Here is a 19,628-nt window from a genome sequence, read left to right on the forward strand (position 1 = left end):
ACTGAGTGACAATAAATCATGTTTTGAATACAGAAATCTGTAGTCCACCCCCCAAAAAACTCTTTACATCAAATATAAAGCCAATTTTCAGCACGGAAGGCTGCAAAAAGCAGAAATAATTGAATTAATTTATGGACATCCCCTGCAGCAAGTATGATGGTAATAAACAACAAACAATTGGCCAAAAATGTTTCCACAAGTTTGAAAATAAGTTTGTAACTGTAATATGTCAGTGAAATTGATTCAATTTATTTTTTGTCTTATGTTTAAACAATAGATGTTGCAATTTGGCTTGAAATAAACATATATCCATTTTTATTTAGGTTTTTGCTGTCCCATGCGTAATCCCTCCACTCTTTAATGCCGTTATGCATGGGTCTTGTTCAGTAATGCTTTGACCAATCAGAATGTTGCATAGTAAAGCTCAGAGCCAGTAGAAATTGGTGATATCAAACACTATGGGATTGGACTTTAGCCCTGGCTAATCAGAGCTGGCCAAATGAGGGACCTGCCATTTTATGCACAAGGGCTCGTTGGACGGATATTTTGTCTGAGAAGTAGGGATGTAACGATTCACTCAACTCCCGATACGATTCGATTCACGATACTGGGTTCACGATACGATTCTCTCACGATTTATTTTACAAAATGGGAATGTAAACAAATGATGACTGAAAAATATTCCTTTATTTTTTTGGGAGAAAAAAAACTATAAAATCTACACTGTTTTCCTTTTATTTTTCATTGTCAAAATAATCACTTGATAAAGTATTCAAAACAATGCAATTTAACTAAAAATAAATCTTGAATGACATAAATAAAGGAATAATACAAATGAAGAAGAAGCCTGTTAATTTAAATTCTGGCTCTATAGTAAACAATGCAAAACTGCATAATAGTTCTTTTTAAAAGTGCAACTAAAAATGTATTTTGTGCCTTAACAATTGGACTTAAAAAAAAACAGTCATTTCACTGTATTAAGGTCAGATATTTGTTTGGACCAGCAGAGGGCGCTGGTAACCCAATGGTCGGTTGGCATGCAGAAATTTTTGCAGTGAAAAAGAGATGCTATGCTAGCAGACAGAGCTAATAGAAAAACGTGACTTTTACAGATATTCACGTAATATTACAGATATTTTTTGCTAAAGGGGTAAGGAATCATTTATGAACATGTTTAAAAGTAGAAGGCGGCCAGAAAAAAAGTATTAGCAGATTCCGCACGCCGCCAACACTTCTGGATAGCTCCCTCTGCTGGTTAAAAAAGTACTGCAATTCAATTTTCACAGTATCGATGTGAATCGTGATACCTATGAATCGATTTTTAACTGCCTTACGATTAATCATTACATTCCTACTGAGAAGTGTTCAGATATGTGTAATGGTGGGATCTGTATGATGGCACGATTTGGATTTATCAAAATATGGAGTTTTATGCACATTAGAGCAACTTTTGATAAGAAACAACAAAGGTAAAACACCATTTGTAATCATTGCTGACTTTTTCCGCTGTGTATTTTCTGATTTTGTGGCGTTGTTTTGGTACGTAACAAACCCTACTTGTATATCAGTAGATTCAGCTCGGCCTGTAGTTTCACCTAGGCTCTTGTTATAGAGCTCTGTGTTTATTTTGTGTCTCACAGCAGTGGAAAAAAAGCAGAATTTGCTGAGTTGTCGACTTTTCCCTCTTTGAACATAATGGCCTGGTGGTGTGCTGTGGTTTTTTGTTCTGACTGTGGGTTGGCTCCAGTTTCTTATGCTGCGTTCACACCAAATGCGTCTTCTATGGCACCGGACGCATCTGCCGCATGAAACGTACCACGGGGTCCGCAGGATCAAGAAATGTCCCCAATTCGCTTCATACGCAAGTCTGAAGCAAAACCCCGCCCACCAGCGACACATCCAACTCGGTGAGTTTCACTGACTGCTGAAGCGAGGAGCTGTGCTCCTTTTTCTCCTCTCATAAACATAAACCACCAGTGAAAAAAGCCGGTGTGATTAGCGGCTAATGCTATGCTAGCTCTACTACCACCTCCTTGCTGATTCTCCTCCACGCCAAATTTTTCCTAGTCTGGTCATGGTTATAAAGGCCGTGTCATAAAGCTCCAGGTGGTCACACACAGTTTCTACTCCATGGTTGAATAGGTGAACAGACCGGTGTCCGTGTTGACGTGACGCCATCGTCAACAAAGACTCTGATTGGCTTTCGTCATGTGAAACGGTCGAAGGAGTTCATATTTTCAACTCTTGTGAATGTGCGGATATGCGTAAAATCGTACATATTGACGTGCGGATCGGATTGCACCGCCGCACAGGAAATATTTTGCATCTGTGACGCATCTATTCATGTAATCTGGACATTTTGTGACGAATCGTGTGAATGCAGCATTAGGATTAAGGAGAGGGTTTACATAGTGTGATTTAATTAATTGTTCACAACATTTGGACCTGTGAGAGTCACGGAAGCTGGAGCTGCCCCCGCCGGCGGGTCCGTTGGGGTTGAACATGTTTGAATATCTCCGTCTGTGTTTCCACACACTGGACCCAAAGGTCGTTCCATCCATTTCTCGCACGCGGCTTGTCTGTTGGCGTGGCGTCACAGACAGTAACGTTTTTTATATTAACAGAGCTTTTAAAACACATCCATATAAAGTCTGCTGTGCTTTAATCCAATGCGTTATTTCCTTGTATCGATACAATCGATTGATTACCGTTTAAAACCATTTTAATAGATTAATGTCATTAGGAAGGCCAACTTGTTGAGCACAGATCAATGTAGTTGGATCGTAGGATTATAAATCGATTCATCGATCTGATGGATGAATGGTTACACCCTTATCTTTTAATTAACTTCAGTAGTTTATCATGGAATAGGATTTTGTATAACATAGTGATTCCCAAACTTTATCCTGCTGCACCGGCGTTAGAAAAATGAAATGTTTTTGAACCCCTGCCATGCTGCGCTGTTCCAAATAAGCCCTCAGAGTTCTGCCACTTTAATGTGTAATATGTAATGTGTGTCTGGGTGGAATACAGAGAGTAGTTTGTGTGTCAACAAGGTTTTCACTTTAGATTGTCTCTTCTAATGTTTAATTCATCTCCTGGCATGTTGATGAAGTTAATGAAAGGGGAGATGGGATGTTTTATGGATCAAAGACCCAATGAGGGCTGAGCTACTTCCCCCGTGTGGGTTTTTCTCCAATTAGTCCCGTAGCTCACAGGAGTCGGTGGAAACACTCGTAGGAGGCAACGTGCGTGTGAGTCTGACAAACAAAGCCTGCTTTTCATTTTTATCTCATATATTATCTCTTCTTTTTCCCACCGACCAACAGCGGTCCTGGAATACATCACATGTTCTGTGATGTTTTTGAATCCAAGCTTCACTGCCGTCGGCTAATTAACGTCATCTGATGGAGGTTTTCAGTAAACATAGCGGCTCCCAGTCTCCCTGTTCTTCCACTCTTTGAAATGTCTTGAGTTTCTTGATGTTGTGACTGACTGCATCTGTAAAACATCTGTTTCATTCAGTGCATGAGCTTTTTAAACACGACTCATTAGACTGTATTAGCATCCTGCAGCTCCGCCTCCTCTTCAACAAGGTCACGATCCAATCGAGAGAAGTGTCAGAGAGCATCACTAGGTCTTTCTATATGTGATGGTACAGATCATTAAGAGATGAACTGTCTGGACAAAGATCACCACATTTAAATATAGATGAATCTATTTAAACCCAGAATCTATTACCAGCAGGTAATTACTAAGAAGAGTTGGTGTCACAGACTGGGATCAATACGTCAAGGTGAATACTTTATGTCCAACTTTGTTTAGTTTTAGACTCCTCGGGGATTTCCAACCATAGAAACTTCTGTATAGATCTTTGTGTAACGGAGCACATTGAGGATCCAACTGTCAGCGTAGAACTTTTAATGCTGGTGTTTCCAATGACCTCATTTATAAAACTGTGCGTAGGTAAAACCATTTCACCTGGCGTACGCTAAAAACCAGGAAGTGCATACGCAAAAAAAACTTTCAGATTCATAACAGCGGGTGAACGCACGTCCTACACCTGTTTCCTGTTAGAAACAAACCTGTCAAGTTTTGGCTTTGAAAATAAGGGTCATTTTCTGGCGCCCACTACCATCCGCCACAATGTAAACATACATATATGCATATACATGTACATATAAATCAATATATATACATTTATTTATAAATATATACAAAATGATTTTACTTTTATGTAACATTCAGTTGACCCATTTTTCTTACTAATATTCATATTTATACCCAGCTGTAAACATACTTCATGTGATCTCACGGCTCTATAATCTAGTTCTATTTCTACCTTTTCTGTTTTCCCACTGCCATCACTACCTAAACATCCTCCACGTTGGCCTCAATGAATCCAATTCCCAGTCAACGTTCCAGATTTACTTGCTCTGTGCCTTTACAGTTGTGTAAAAGGTTTGGCAGCAGCAGCGTCTTGCTTTTAAAATGAGTTTGCATGTAATTCCAGAATCCATCGTGGCTGCTGGGAGTGTTGATGCACAGTCAGCTGGAAGCTGCAGCTGAGGTTGCGTCTCAACTGGGTCATGTGAGGAAAATGCTTTGGGATGAAATGGCACGGCTTAATGAGGAAAAAAAAAAAAAAAACAACGAAAGGAGGAATGTTTTGAGCTTTACTATTTTGTGGACAAATGCCTGTGCCAGCAACTTGTCTCCTTTAACACAGCATCATTAGTTTAAAGCCCACTCGCTGTATTTGTATGCACAGCTCCCAGCAGACCTCATCATACTTTAAAACTCAAAGCAATGAAAGGTTATCAGAGGACAGTGGGATTAATAGAAGTTAGTGATGAAACAGCAGAGTGTGATACATGCAACATTAACTCTGGGACTTCTATTGTCCAGGCAATACTTGAATTTACTTGTTGGTTATTTTTCTATTGACAAATATAAAATGAGCAACATAAAAAACTATCATCTACACCAGTGGTTCTCAACCTTTTCAGCCCGCAACCCTCAGAATAAAGGTCCCAGAGACCCCCAACTATACCTGAAGGTGGTTGAACACAGACATGAACATTGAAGAACAGTCATGTGGAGACAGGACCATCCATGGGGGAATAAAGTGGGGATATTTTTGGGGTCCATCCATAAAGTCAGTAAAATGATGGTCCATTGTTCTATGAATCTGTGATAACCACATTTATTTATTCAGCTGAATAATATCCACTGTTATAGTGTATTATCATTTGTGCCACAATATATAGTCATCTTAAAGATGTAAATCTTTCTTTTAATCAGAAATAAAAAAAAAAAAAATGGTGGAAAAGGTGGTGAAATGGGGTTTTAAAAACCACAGAAAATTGGTTAAATTTTTCAGATTAGAGTGGGCTAAAAACGGACAGAATAAGTGGTAAAAGGGGTTCAAAGTGTCAATATTGGAACAATTTGTCTAAACTGGCAAAAAATGGACATGACAAATCGTGAATGTAGGTAAAAAAAAAAACAAGCATGAAATATGGTGAAAAGAGAATAAAAGTGACATCCATCCATACTGTATGTGCAACATATGCAACAATATATGGAAAAGTGGTGGAAAGAGTTTATTAGTGCTGAAAATGTCTTGAAAGTGGAAAAAATGTGCCAAAAAGGAATTTAATTTTGACAGAGAAGTGGGCGAATTGTAGCAAAAAGACATTAAAAGAGCAAAAATATGGCAATAAAAAGTGTTGAAACTCGGTTAAACTATAACAAGTTTGGCTTAGTTGCAGAAAAAGGGTAAAAATAAGCAAAAATGGGCTGAAATTGATTGAAAAATATTCTTTCGTTTCGTTTCTTGAAGGCATCTGGCGACCCCAAAAGGGGTCCTGACCTTAAATTGAGAACCCCTGGTCTAGAACGGGGGTGTCAAACTCATTTTAAAGTCGGCCGTAGATTTTATGTGAGAAAACAAGTAATTTCAACATTATTGTGCCTTAGTTTACACCTCTACGTATACATTAAATACTAAATATGTGAGAAACAATAACAATATCCAAGCAATAAGTGACAAATATCAGTCACAGCATGGTCTTCACTACTGACCAATTTCTATTTACTTAATGGAAATATTACGTAAATATTTGAGGAAAATTTAAAGATTTTGTAAGAATTTTGAGGGGTTTTTTTCAACAGTTTAACATAAAAAAAATGACTGTAATCATGCAACAGAAGCTTCGGGAAAACTGTGAGCACCTGAAAATTATTGTTGAGTTTCATTTACACAATGATTCGTGTTTTTTCTGTCATTTCTACTTTCTTCTGCGGGCCTAATTGGATGCTCCAAAGGGCCAGATTTGGCCCCCGGGCCATGAGTTTGACACAGAGTAGAATGAGCCAACAACAAAGAGTTGATATTTTTTCATGTAGTTTTTAAGAGATCAAATAAAATGCTATAACTGTTTAAATTGGACAGATTTAACTGTTACATCGGAATCAGAAAAAAACATTTATTACCAAGTAAAGTTTTCACAATACATAGTGTCTATGGTCTCAATTTGTGTGTGTGTGTGTGTGTGTGTGTGTGTGTGTGTGTGTGTGTGTGTGTGTGTGTGTGTGTGTGTGTGTGTGTGTGTGTGTGTGTGTGTGTGTGTGTGTGTGTGTGTGTGTGTGTGTGTGTGTGTGTGTGTGTGTGTGTGTGTGCGTGTGTGTGTGTGTGTGTGTGTGGCTGATGATGACGTTTTTTGGAACTACTGAGTATTGAGGTGCATTATAATGAGTGTAAAAGCCCACAAACAAACATCTGACTTTGACTGATCCTCTACTTTGTAAGAGGAATAACTTAGTCATCACATCTCTTTAAAATGAAACTCTTGCAGGTTTTACAGACTGTATCTAACACCAACATCTGCTCACCTCCCTGTAACCAAGAGTGTTGAACCTGCAGAACTGCGACCCTTAAGGACCACTCTTTACACCCCTCGACAAAAATAATAAACATCACGGTTTTTAGGCTTCAAGTGTCACATTTTGGGTCTGTTTTTGAAGACGAGGGAACAGGACAAGTATGAGCATGTGACTTTGATGATGGTCTGTTATGACTTCAGGTATCTTTCGTCACATTAACCAACATCCAACAAGATTAAAATGCTTTAAAATGACAGATGGATGGTTGGATGGATAACAAGGTAGACATTGATTACATGTTAAAATGATTTACATGTGCCTCTCTCCACTCTGGCTTATGTATTTGTATAGTGCATTTCATATCAAACACACGGTAATTCAATGCGCTTTACATAATTAAAAACGTTTAACAGTTTAAAAATCAATGAGAACATTAAAATCAGCAGTAAAAACATTTAATAATCTTATTTATAATCAGAATATCTGATACATGACTTAGTCTGTAAGCTTTCCTAATTAAATTCAAACGTGCACTTCTGCATTACAGTTAGCCACTTTGCTCTGACTGGATTTATTTTATTTTATTGTATTTTCCATTGTGTGGCTACTCGTATGCCTGTCTACCCTTTAGTTGAGTTTTACATGTCCCTCTGTAAATATATGTATATTTTTTCTTTCTCCACCAATGGTCTGAGAGTTCTCATTTCCCTCCATGTGTGCAGGAAGCCGTACCAGTGAAGATGTGTCCACAGTCCCACAAAGAGCTGAGGTGTGAAGGTGGAGTCCTGACCTCAGCTGCTTCCTCCATCTCCTAATCCAATCCACTGTGAGTATTTCATCTCATTAGGGATTCCAGCGTAGTCAGTGTACAGACCCACAATGGTAGAAAGAACAGTTAAATGAACAGTTTCATGTCAGCTTGTGGTTCCTTTGGTCATGGATGACTTTGAGACAGAAATCAACAGTCATTGTTTCACTACAAGACTTTTTACATCATGAATGATGGCCTGTCACTGCATGTGCAACTAGAGAGAAATAACAGTGTGTGTCTGTTAGTCTGTAACAGTGTGTGTCTGTTAGTCTGTAACAGTGTGTGTTTGTTAGTGTGTAACAGTGTGTGTCTGTTAGTCTGTAACAGTGTGTGTCTATTAGTCTGTAACAGTGTGTGTCTGTTAGTCTGTAACAGTGTGTGTCTATTAGTCTGTAACAGTGTGTGTCTGTTAGTCTGTATCAGTGTGTGTTTGTTAGTGTGTAACAGTGTGTGTCTGATAGTGTGTAACAGTGTGTGTCTGTTAGTCTGTAACAGTGTGTGTTTGTTAGTGTGTAACAGTGTGTGTCTGATAGTCTGTAACAGTGTGTGGTTGTTAGTGTGTAACAGTGTGTGTCTGTTAGTCTGTAACAGTGTGTGTCTGATAGTGTGTAACAGTGTGTGTCTGTTAGTCTGTAACAGTGTGTGTTTGTTAGTGTGTAACAGTGTGTGTCTGATAGTGTGTAACAGTGTGTGTCTGTTAGTCTGTAACAGTGTGTGTCTATTAGTCTGTAACAGTGTGTGTATGTTAGTCTGTAACAGTGTGTGTCTGATAGTGTGTAACAGTGTGTGTCTATTAGTCTGTAACAGTGTGTGTATGTTAGTCTGTAACAGTGTGTGTCTGATAGTGTGTAACAGTGTGTGTCTGTTAGTCTGTAACAGTGTGTGTCTATTAGTCTGTAACAGTGTGTGTTTGTTAGTGTGTAACAGTGTGTGTCTGTTAGTCTGTAACAGTGTGTGTTTGTTAGTGTGTAACAGTGTGTGTCTGTTAGTCTGTATCAGTGTGTGTTTGTTAGTGTGTAACAGTGTGTGTCTATTAGTCTGTAACAGTGTGTGTATGTTAGTCTGTAACAGTGTGTGTCTATTAGTCTGTAACAGTGTGTGTCTATTAGTCTGTAACAGTGTGTGTTTGTTAGTGTGTAACAGTGTGTGTCTGTTAGTCTGTATCAGTGTGTGTTTGTTAGTGTGTAACAGTGTGTGTCTGTTAGTCTGTATCAGTGTGTGTTTGTTAGTGTGTAACAGTGGGTGTCTGTTAGTGTGTAACAGTGTGTGTCTGTTAGTGTGTAACAGTGTGTGTCTGATAGTCTGTAACAGTGTGTGGTTGTTAGTGTGTAACAGTGTGTGTCTGTTAGTCTGTAACAGTGTGTGTTTGTTAGTGTGTAACAGTGTGTGTCTGTTAGTCTGTAACAGTGTGTGTCTGTTAGTCTGTAACAGTGTGTGTCTGTTAGTCTGTAACAGTGTGTGTCTGATAGTGTGTAACAGTGTGTGTCTGTTAGTCTGTAACAGTGTGTGTTTGTTAGTGTGTAACAGTGTGTGTCTGTTAGTGTGTAACAGTGTGTGTCTGATAGTCTGTAACAGTGTGTGTCTGATAGTGTGTAACAGTGTGTGTCTGATAGTGTGTAACAGTGTGTGTCTGTTAGTCTGTAACAGTGTGTGTCTATTAGTCTGTAACAGTGTGTGTCTGATAGTGTGTAACAGTGTGTGTCTGTTAGTCTGTAACAGTGTGTGTTTGTTAGTGTGTAACAGTGTGTGTCTGTTAGTGTGTAACAGTGTGTGTCTGATAGTCTGTAACAGTGTGTGGTTGTTAGTGTGTAACAGTGTGTGTCTGTTAGTCTGTAACAGTGTGTGTTTGTTAGTGTGTAACAGTGTGTGTCTGTTAGTGTGTAACAGTGTGTGTCTGATAGTCTGTAACAGTGTGTGTCTGTTAGTGTGTAACAGTGTGTGTCTGTTAGTCTGTAACAGTGTGTGTTTGTTAGTCTGTAACAGTGTGTGTCTGTTAGTCTGTAACAGTGTGTGTCTGTTAGTCTGTAACAGTGTGTGTCTGTTAGTCTGTAACAGTGTGTGTCTGTTAGTCTGTAACAGTGTGTGTCTGTTAGTCTGTAACAGTGTGTGTCTGATAGTGTGTAACAGTGTGTGTCTGATAGTGTGTAACAGTGTGTGTCTGTTAGTCTGTAACAGTGTGTGTCTATTAGTCTGTAACAGTGTGTGTCTGATAGTGTGTAACAGTGTGTGTCTGTTAGTCTGTAACAGTGTGTGTTTGTTAGTGTGTAACAGTGTGTGTCTGTTAGTGTGTAACAGTGTGTGTCTGATAGTCTGTAACAGTGTGTGGTTGTTAGTGTGTAACAGTGTGTGTCTGTTAGTCTGTAACAGTGTGTGTTTGTTAGTGTGTAACAGTGTGTGTCTGTTAGTGTGTAACAGTGTGTGTCTGATAGTCTGTAACAGTGTGTGGTTGTTAGTGTGTAACAGTGTGTGTCTGTTAGTCTGTAACAGTGTGTGTTTGTTAGTCTGTAACAGTGTGTGTCTGTTAGTCTGTAACAGTGTGTGTCTGTTAGTCTGTAACAGTGTGTGTCTGTTAGTCTGTAACAGTGTGTGTCTGTTAGTCTGTAACAGTGTGTGTCTGTTAGTCAGTTTGTACAGTACTAACAGACACTCCAATCACAAACTAACTGTAATATGAGGAGAAAATCCACAGAAGAAGAACATGCAGATTTTAATCTAAATCCTAAGTGCAGACCATCTAATTGCCATCTTGCTCCCACTATGCTAGCGTGGGCTTAGGTGATCAAAGGATTTATTGATGCTTTATTAAAGCTTTTTGAACATGATATTGAACGACTCTCCATGATCCTCCACTGCTCTAAAGGATGCTGTTACTCTCTAGTTTTCTTAATTTGACCAAAGACTGAAGGGAAATCCCTGTTCTACATAAAGTGCAGGATGAAGACGTCCAATAGGAAGCTTGTTAGACAACGGGGTCAATGCAGGGATGAGTCTGTGTCCTCGTTGCTCTCAGAGTTCAGTTATTTTAGGATAAATCATGTCAGCAAACTCATTTGTCTGGTTTTAACTCTGTGAGCTCCAGATAGAAGCAGAAAACAGAGAAAATCTGTTTCCGACACATTGTGGTGTTGAGTTTACGAGTTAAATGGAGACAAACATTTAAAGTCTGCAGCAGCTTCATTGGAAGTTAAAAACTAGGACATTGGTCAGAAAACATGATTCACATCAATTTACTGCAATTTATTAGAAATCACAAAACAAACGGACGAACAAAAAAAAATACAATAGAGGAAGCACATCGTGGATGGATGATAGATGGATGATTCAATCGATGGATGGATGGATACATGGATGAACGAATAAATGGTTAGATGGATGGATGGTCGAATGGATTAATGATTGGATAGATGGTCGGATGGATGGATGGTTGGATGGATGGAGGGATAGATGGTCGGATGGATGAATGGATGAATAGATGGATGGATGGATGATTGAATGGCTAGATTATTAGATGGATGGATGGTCGAATGGATTAATGATTGGATAGATGGATAGATGTTGGATGGATGGAGGGATAAATGGATGGATGGATGGATGGATGGATGGATGGCTGGATGGCTGGATGGATGGATGGATGATTAAATGGTTAGATTTTTGGATGGATGATGGTTGGGTAGATGAACGGATAGAGGGTCGAATGGATTGATGGTTGGATGGATGGATGATCGTATAGATGGTCGGATGGATGGATGGTTGGATGGATGGAGGGATAGATGGTCGGATGGATGGATGGATGATTGAATGACTAGATTATTAGATGGATGGATGGTCGAATGGATTAATGATTGGATAGATGGATAGATGTTGGATGGATGGAGGGATAAATGGATGGATGGATGGATGGATGGATGGATGGATGGATGGATGGATGATTAAATGGTTAGATTTTTGGATGGATGATGGTTGGGTAGATGAACGGATAGAGGGTCGAATGGATTGATGGTTGGATGGATGGATGATCTAATGGATTGATGGTTGGATGGATGGACGGATAGACGGTCAGATGGATGTTTGAATGAATGAATGGTAGATGGATGATGGTTGGATGGATGAACAAATAGATGGTCGGATGGATAGTTGAATGGATTGATGGGTGGATGGATGGACGGATAGATAATCGGATAGATGGATGGTCGAAAGGATTGATGGATGGATGAATGATTGAATGGATAGATTGTTGGATGGATGGATGGATGGATGGATGGGTGGATGGATGGTCGAAAGGATTGATGGATGGATGAATGATTGAATGGATAGATTGTTGGATGGATGGATGGATGGATGGATGATGGATGGATGGTCGAAAGGATTGATGGATGGATGAATGATTGAATGGATAGATTGTTGGATGGATGGATGGATGGATGGATGGTCGAAAGGATTGATGGATGGATGAATGATTGAATGGATAGATTGTTGGATGGTTGGATGGATGGATGGATGGATGGATGGTTGAATGGATTGACTGCTACTCTTCATCAGTCTAACAAATGTTGCATACAAACATGTCTACAGATGTTGGATGATGTTGTGGTGAACATTCTCTGGCTGAACTCCAACAGGAAGGAAAAAAAAACCCAAAGAATGAAAGAAATGCAGATGAAAGTTGTGGAAAGGTTTTCCAGATTTAGTTTTTGTGGTGAGGTGAAGTCCAAGGTGTCTGTGGATACATTCAGACACATGGCAGTGCTCGGCCTGAGCAGCAGACAAAGACCTCTGTCCACTCATGTCATGGTGAGGCAGATGGATGCACACATTAGTTTCCATTAGTTGAAATATCATCCAAAGGGAATGAGCTCATGTAACAGATACAGATAATGTGTGTGAGGGAATCTTATCCTTTATGAGGTGTTCATATTATTGTTGGTGAGTCACCTGTTTTCTGGGGTTTCAGCCCTCTGAAAAGTCACTTTCATTACCGCTCCTAAAAACAGGCTTTTTCTGGGCCTCTATGCATATGCATGAGTGGGTGTGTCTGTTGACTCCAACTCCCACTGACCAAGGTTACCCCTGGTAGAGGGAAACACTGACTTTTTAGGGCCTCAAGGGGGCACAATTCGAACTCCACCCGGGAATAATGCACATATTCGGACTCGTAGGGACCAGCCGTGAAATCTGAAACCTCATTTGGCCCACACCAATCACTTTTGGAAAATCGATGGGAAAGACTTCCCAGGCCCCGCCAGCGAGGACTCTACCCAGGGACGAGGCACCCTGCCTGGCCAAAAGGGCACCAGAGATGCCCCTAGTCACATCGATGGATCTCTGAACGACGAGCATTGACTTCCAGGGCCTCCAGCGGGCGCGATTGGGACTCTAGCCGTAAATCGAGCACCTATTGGGACTAAGGGAATTAAAACCTGTCCGCTGATAGCACTTTTTGAGCAAAATGAGCACTTTGCGTTTCGGCTCTAACTGGTGCAATTTGAACTCCACTTGGGATTGATGCAGACTTTGCAACTGATACCTCGTTCGGCTTGATTCGAGCACTTTTATAAAATCAATGGGAGACTCTATTCATTTTGCTTGGTACATGACCAGCAAAGATACAATCCAGCCACTGGGTCCTGATGAGGGTAGTAAAATATATTCGTCCATTGTTTAATGCAGCCCAAAACATTGCAAATTTAGTGACGATGCCCTGCTTTGCCATGATTTTTTTTTACCTGTGAGGTAGTTTGAGAGGGAGGAGTTAAAATTGTCAGTAGGAGGAGTCTTTCCCCCCTTATGACATCATATTTGAGCAAAAATCCAAATTGCCCGTTTGGAGCAGACTTTTTGCAAAACGTGGAATAATAAGGGAGAGAGGAAACAGAATTGTTTCAACTTTGGCCCTTTGAATGAGGCTAAATGAATGTACATCACTGTAGCAAAATCATTATTAAGTGAATTTTTCATAATAGCCCCTTTAAAATATCATTTTCTATTGATCAAATGTAAGAGTATAATTTTTTGAGACACTGAATATTAACTTTTCATTTTCTATAAGCCTTAAACATCAACATTTAACGAAATAAAGCCTTGAGATATTTCACTATACTGTATGTGTCTTGAGTCTATGGCTGCGTTCAAATAGTCCCTCCTATCTCCTTTACTATCCACTGTTCCTTCACCCTCGGAAGTGTTTAAGTGGTGGCCGTGATAAAGAGCGTCCGAGTTCTCTTTAAGCTCAGGAAAAGAGATTCAATGCTTCCTTTATAACCTCCTTTAGCCTAGGAAACACTGATGCATCCTTTACCAAAGGAGACCACATAATGCTGACCCACAATTTCTTGCGACGACAACATTTAAAGGGACACGCACACCCGAGTGCTCACGGAAACTCAAGGGACGGAGTCGGAGATCATGTAATGCAATAATATGATTTGAACAACTTTAACTAATCTAAAACCGATATCTTATGATATGTAAGACATATTATCAGATTATAACTGACATAAAACAGACACTCTGTGGTTCGGAAAAAAGGCATCAGTTTAGTCATATTATGTTTTATTCAACATAATTCATATTTCTGAGTGGACGGTGAGTGTGAGCAACCATTCGCCATGTGACGTTCTTTTAGTTTCACTTTTTATGACGTCATCCATGGGGTTAAGGAAAAGTGGATTGGAAAGGAGATCGGAGAGACTATTCGGACACAGCCTACTGTATATCATAGATGGGTTTCACTTTCTAAAAGGAGTGACAATTTGTTTTCGATGTACAGTACCTGTCGTTAGCTTTGAGTAAGTGAAAGCCCACGGTGCAGCAGCTGCAGCAGTGTGTTGTCGTAACAATGAGATGTTGTTTTTTCTTTCCCACTCGGCTCCTACACTATGCATCATGTATTTCCACACACATATTGAGGCCACGTAGGCTGGAGCTTACACACCAGCGTTTCACAATAATCCTGAACATCATGACTCCATTAAATCTAAAATGGCTCACTGTGCTCAGGGAGTCCATGGTGCAATCATTGTGTGATTTTAAAATGACTGCATTTCACATAAATGGAGCAAACAAAAGGTAAACATGTTTACTTGTTTTTTGTATCTTTTACTGTCGAAACAAAGAGCCATGCTCCAACGTACTGTTCTGTAACTGATAATCAGTCAGAAGTAAACACGGCTCTGTAACTATATTCTATAATCAGGGATGGAAACACATAACAGCACACGGCCCCACAAATGGCTTTGCTGAAAAAACATTCAAATGAAAACATCAGTAAAGGTTGATTTGTTTCAGATTACATGAATAAGGAGACTCACGCTTTGTGAGGCTGATCTGTGTAAAGTATGACAACACACTGTAGTTATGAATGAGTGGATTCTACATGTATTATCAGTGCATCTCATCATCTCAGGGGTTCAGACACGATTTGTGGATATTGACAAAGTGTAACTTTGGAGGTCGTCAAAGACTAAATAGTAAGGCAGTTAAAAATCGATTCATAGGTATCACGATTCACATCGATTCTCTGAAAATTGAATCGCAGTACTTTTTCTAAACAGCAGAGGGCACTATATATTTATCCTTCTCTTGTCCAAATGCTGAGGCGGAGGGCGGAATTTGCTACTACTTTCTTTCTTCCTTCTACTCTAAACATGTTCATAAATGATTCCTTACCCCTTTAGCACCGAAATAATTTCTGTAATGTTACGTGAATATCTGTAAAAGTCACGTTATTCTGTTAGCTCTGTCTGCTAGGGCATAGCATCTCTTCTTCACTGCAAGATATCTACATGCCAACCGACCACTGGGTTACCAGCGCCCTCTGCTAGTCCAAACAAATATCTGGCGTAAATACAATGCAGACTGGTTTTTTTTTTAAAGTCCAATTGTTAAGGCACAAAATACATTTTCAGTTGCACTTTTAAAAAGAAAAACAACTATTGTGCAGTTTTGCATTATTTACTATAGAACCAGAATTTAAATTAATAGGTTTCTTCATTTGTATTATTCCTTTATTTATTTCATTCAAGATTTATTTTTAGTTAAATTGCATTGTTTTGAATAGTTTATCAAGGGATATAGTACAGTATTTTCTAGTTTTTTCCCCTAAAAAAAAAAGGAATATTTTTCAGTCATCGTTTGTTTACAGTCTCATTTTGTAAAATAAATCTTGAGCGAATCTTATTGTGAACCCAGTATCGTGAATCGTATCGTATCGGGAGTTGAGTGAATCGTTACATGCCTACTAAATAGTGTTGAAAAAAGACACATGTATCAGCAAAGAACAATGGAGGATCTTTACAAATGCATTACTTGGTCAAACTCCAAATATTTATTCAAATGTTTATAAACCAGATCAGGCGTTATACATGATTGGAGGGAACATTTAACTTCTTTCTATTATTAACTAAAGATAATTATAGTTGTGTAATTTATTTCAAGATTGAACCTGCACTTTGCCCTCATTTATCAACCGTGCTTGAACACGGGGGCAAATCTGAGTGCACATTGTCTCACACGTTGTACGACAGGACCGACATGGTAGTTATGAAACATTTGTATTTGATCAATCCCAGCATACAAATGATAAATGCAGCGGCTGAATTTGATCATCATTAATATTTTACGCCCTCAAATATTCCAGGTTCAGAGGCTCCGCCCACTGAGGTCAAACATACGTTTGCATGGAAATAAACGTTTCCGAGATGAACATCAGCATCCTCGCAGCTGAGGTGAAGAAAAACAAAGATGTGCTTTTTGGTCGTGTGAAAGCTGGAATTTAAGGAGCTGATTTTAAAAACTCTGTGAAAGAGAATAACGGAGGTGGTGAACAGTGTTTCCGTATCGGAACGGACCTGGGCTGAGGTTTGAATTCAATTCTCAATAACTGTAAATGATGATTGAAATGAAATGTTACTCATCCACAGCCTAAAGGCTTAAAACCCTGCTATTTGATCAAGACAATTCTTTACATTTAGACGAGTTAAGGTTGATGAGTGCAAGCCCGTGAACTGCATCGTAGGGGAACAATCAAGTCACAATTGATAAATACCGGAGCTTGCGTGAATTTCGTCAAACGCGCGTCGTACGCTCAGATCTGAACGTACGACCGGTTAATAAATGAGCTCCTTTAAGAGTGCAGCTTCAAAAGCCCAAAATCACTTTTCTTTCTGCCAAATACAAATATGTAAATGTATTTTGGTGTAAGTAGTGCTGTTGATAAAAATATTTGGGCATTGTGAAATTAAAACATGTACTTTAGCTGTAACTTTAACATTCTGATCATATTTGGTGGTTTATCTCTGCCAAATCTCCAGTGTTCATGTATGGTGTGTTTTATGTGGCTGTGTTTGTTGCTCAGGGGATTAAGGATGTAAATGAGTTATTGCGATAATCCAATATATTATGTTCATTAATGTATATTGTCCTCTTTTATAATTTACAACATCTGAAATTAGAGATTATCAAATAATCTCCCTCTAATGTAATTCTGCACATCATAATAGGATAAAAAAGAAGCTCTAAATATTAGAACAGTAAACACATCTTTTAAACAAGCATTCTGTCCTCAGCTGTTTTTCTTTTCGTTTTATAAAAAAAACCAAACACATGATCTGAGAGTCTGAGGATGTCATTGTCTCTTCTCCAGGTTTGTTTCTGCTGGCTTGGGACTGAGACACGAGGCCCGTGAGTCAACCTATGGCAGAGAGTCCACACGGTGAAGGTAAAAACACACAACTACACCAGTAGTTTCATGTACGAGCAGAGGTGACTCCTGAACCTCCAGCTTTATACACTTCAATATAGATAATCAACTCCCTAATGATCAGATTCACAATGTTTCCCTACATGTTGTTCATTTAGAGCAGGGTTTCTCAAATGCGGGTACATGTACCCCTAGGGGTGCGCAATGGCACTACTAGAGCAAGAGAGTGTGTAAAATGAACAAATAAAGTGTCAGTCTTGGTCCCACCCCAGGTGTGATATGACAAGAAATGATTAAAAAAACTATAAAAATATATATATCAACTCAACAACACAGTGTCACTCACAGCAGCCCACACGGAGGTTGCAGTGATGGCAGCATGCACACAAACAAACAACACATGCACCACAGAGTTCTAGTGTAACAATTACAAATCAAACATAATGTAAATTTTCTTTCATTTCTATTTCTGTAATTTGGAGATTGACAAAAGTACATATCAATAGTTCCCCTAATGGTCTAAACTAAAGGTGTCAGCAGCTCTTTATAGTCTCACATACAGTGGAATGTAAATGGTTCAAGTCTGGGTGACTGTTGAAACGACCCTACGTGCACTGCCTCCGATTAGTAAAGCAGAGCACAGGATAGATCCTGTTTGAAGGGTATTACCTCTGATTGATGTGCAAGGCTAAAGTTAGCGGAGGATAGTCCCCCTGAACATGTGCAAAGCTGGATTAAAGCGTACGTTTTATATGGATGAATGTTTGGAAGACAAAGCACATCTACCAATTATTTTAGAAATACTGGACAAAGCTCTCTGAGCATTACGTTTAAAGTCCTACTCTAATCGTCATTGTCTGTATACACAGTAATAATGTCTACCAGTCGTCTCTTTGGACTAAAAAATTGGCTTTGGTACTCAGTTAGATTAGGATTTTAGAATAGAACCTAATTTTATTAGAGATCATAGAAATATTTCTTTTGTCCCATATCACGAATTGAGTTTGTATATGAATAAAGTGGTGTGTGTGTGTGTGCGTGCGTGTGTGTGTGAGGACAAGCGTTTAGCTTGTAGGCTAGTTTCCCCTCTTTCTTTTCAATGCTACCTACCTTTTTAACAAGGGGTGCACCAATTGCAATTTTCTGGCCAATCTTCAAAAGCTTTTGATTTATTTTTTTTAATAACTGACAGCATCCAATCCTATTTTATTGTGAAACAATACAAATGTGTTGTTTTTCAGTCAGAATCTTGGAGTAGTCTTTAATCTCTGTTGAAGACACACAAACCCACAGGATAGATGTCCCTTTGGGTGGGAGTCCTTCAACAGCCTGTGATTACTCTCTAACTTCAGCCACCAGAGCATGTCAGCGCACTGTTTAAGGGAGAGTAAAGGTCCCTTTAGGAGAGCACTTCTTCTCTGCTTCATTGTCTACCACAAAACTGCAGAGTTGGAACTGTCGCCCCATGTGGTCACAGTTTTTATCCTCTTTTGGTAAGCAAAAGAGCTTTACATCGGCATCTTTACCTTTTCCTGGTTTTTTAGAGCAACCAAAAGCAGCACAAGTTGTCATTTTGACTGAAAATGTTACTAAATGATCTAAAAATCTGGCCGAATGTTTTAGTCCAGTAGAAAACAATGGGGTGTTTACAGGCAGTGGGGCCGTGTGACATCATCAATCATGTGATTTCAAGATGGAGGAACACAGGCTCTAAAACTGTAAAATAGTCCCATTTTTAAAAGGCAAATAAATGAACATGGTGCAAAAATAATGCGTTTTGTTAGACTCGGATCTTCTAATGAGGACATTTTAAAGATTTTTGAAAAAAAAGATTTAGTAAAAACTGTGGAGGATCTCTTTAAGGTTAATATTTGAATCTGATTAGGGATCAGCTTTATTCTGTAGCTTGGAAATTGTTCCAAAATAATTACATTTGATTTCAAAGTATGTTTTATTGGATTTCGACACATGTCACATGTTTTCTATCATAAGCTATTACACGTTTTTCACATTTTTACTAGATCAAATCAGAAAGGTAACTTTCATGTATTGGCATTACGTGTTTCACATACATGAATGGATGGATGAATGAATGAATGAATGAATGAATGAATGAATGAATGAATGAATCGATCGATCGATCGATCGATCGATCGATCGATCGATGGATGGATGGATGGATGGATGGATGGATGGATGGATGGATGATGGATGGATGGATGGACGGACGGA

The 19,628-nt window shown here is 39.1% G+C and overlaps 1 protein-coding gene across 1 annotated transcript in view; it reads left to right on the top strand.

Annotated features, from left to right (window-relative positions):
* The window catches only part of LOC114458298 (leucine-rich repeat and fibronectin type-III domain-containing protein 2-like), a 214,028-nt gene that overhangs the window by 143,773 nt on the left and 50,627 nt on the right, over nucleotides 1–19,628 (top strand). The window contains exons 4-5 of the mRNA XM_028440694.1: nucleotides 7,611–7,714; nucleotides 17,340–17,414. The gene's annotated coding sequence lies outside the window, so the exon portion shown is untranslated. The remainder of the gene's footprint in view (nucleotides 1–7,610; nucleotides 7,715–17,339; nucleotides 17,415–19,628) is intronic.

Source organism: Gouania willdenowi (genome assembly GCF_900634775.1).
Source record: "Gouania willdenowi chromosome 24 unlocalized genomic scaffold, fGouWil2.1 scaffold_320_arrow_ctg1, whole genome shotgun sequence".
NCBI classification, from domain to species: Eukaryota; Metazoa; Chordata; class Actinopteri; order Blenniiformes; family Gobiesocidae; genus Gouania; species Gouania willdenowi.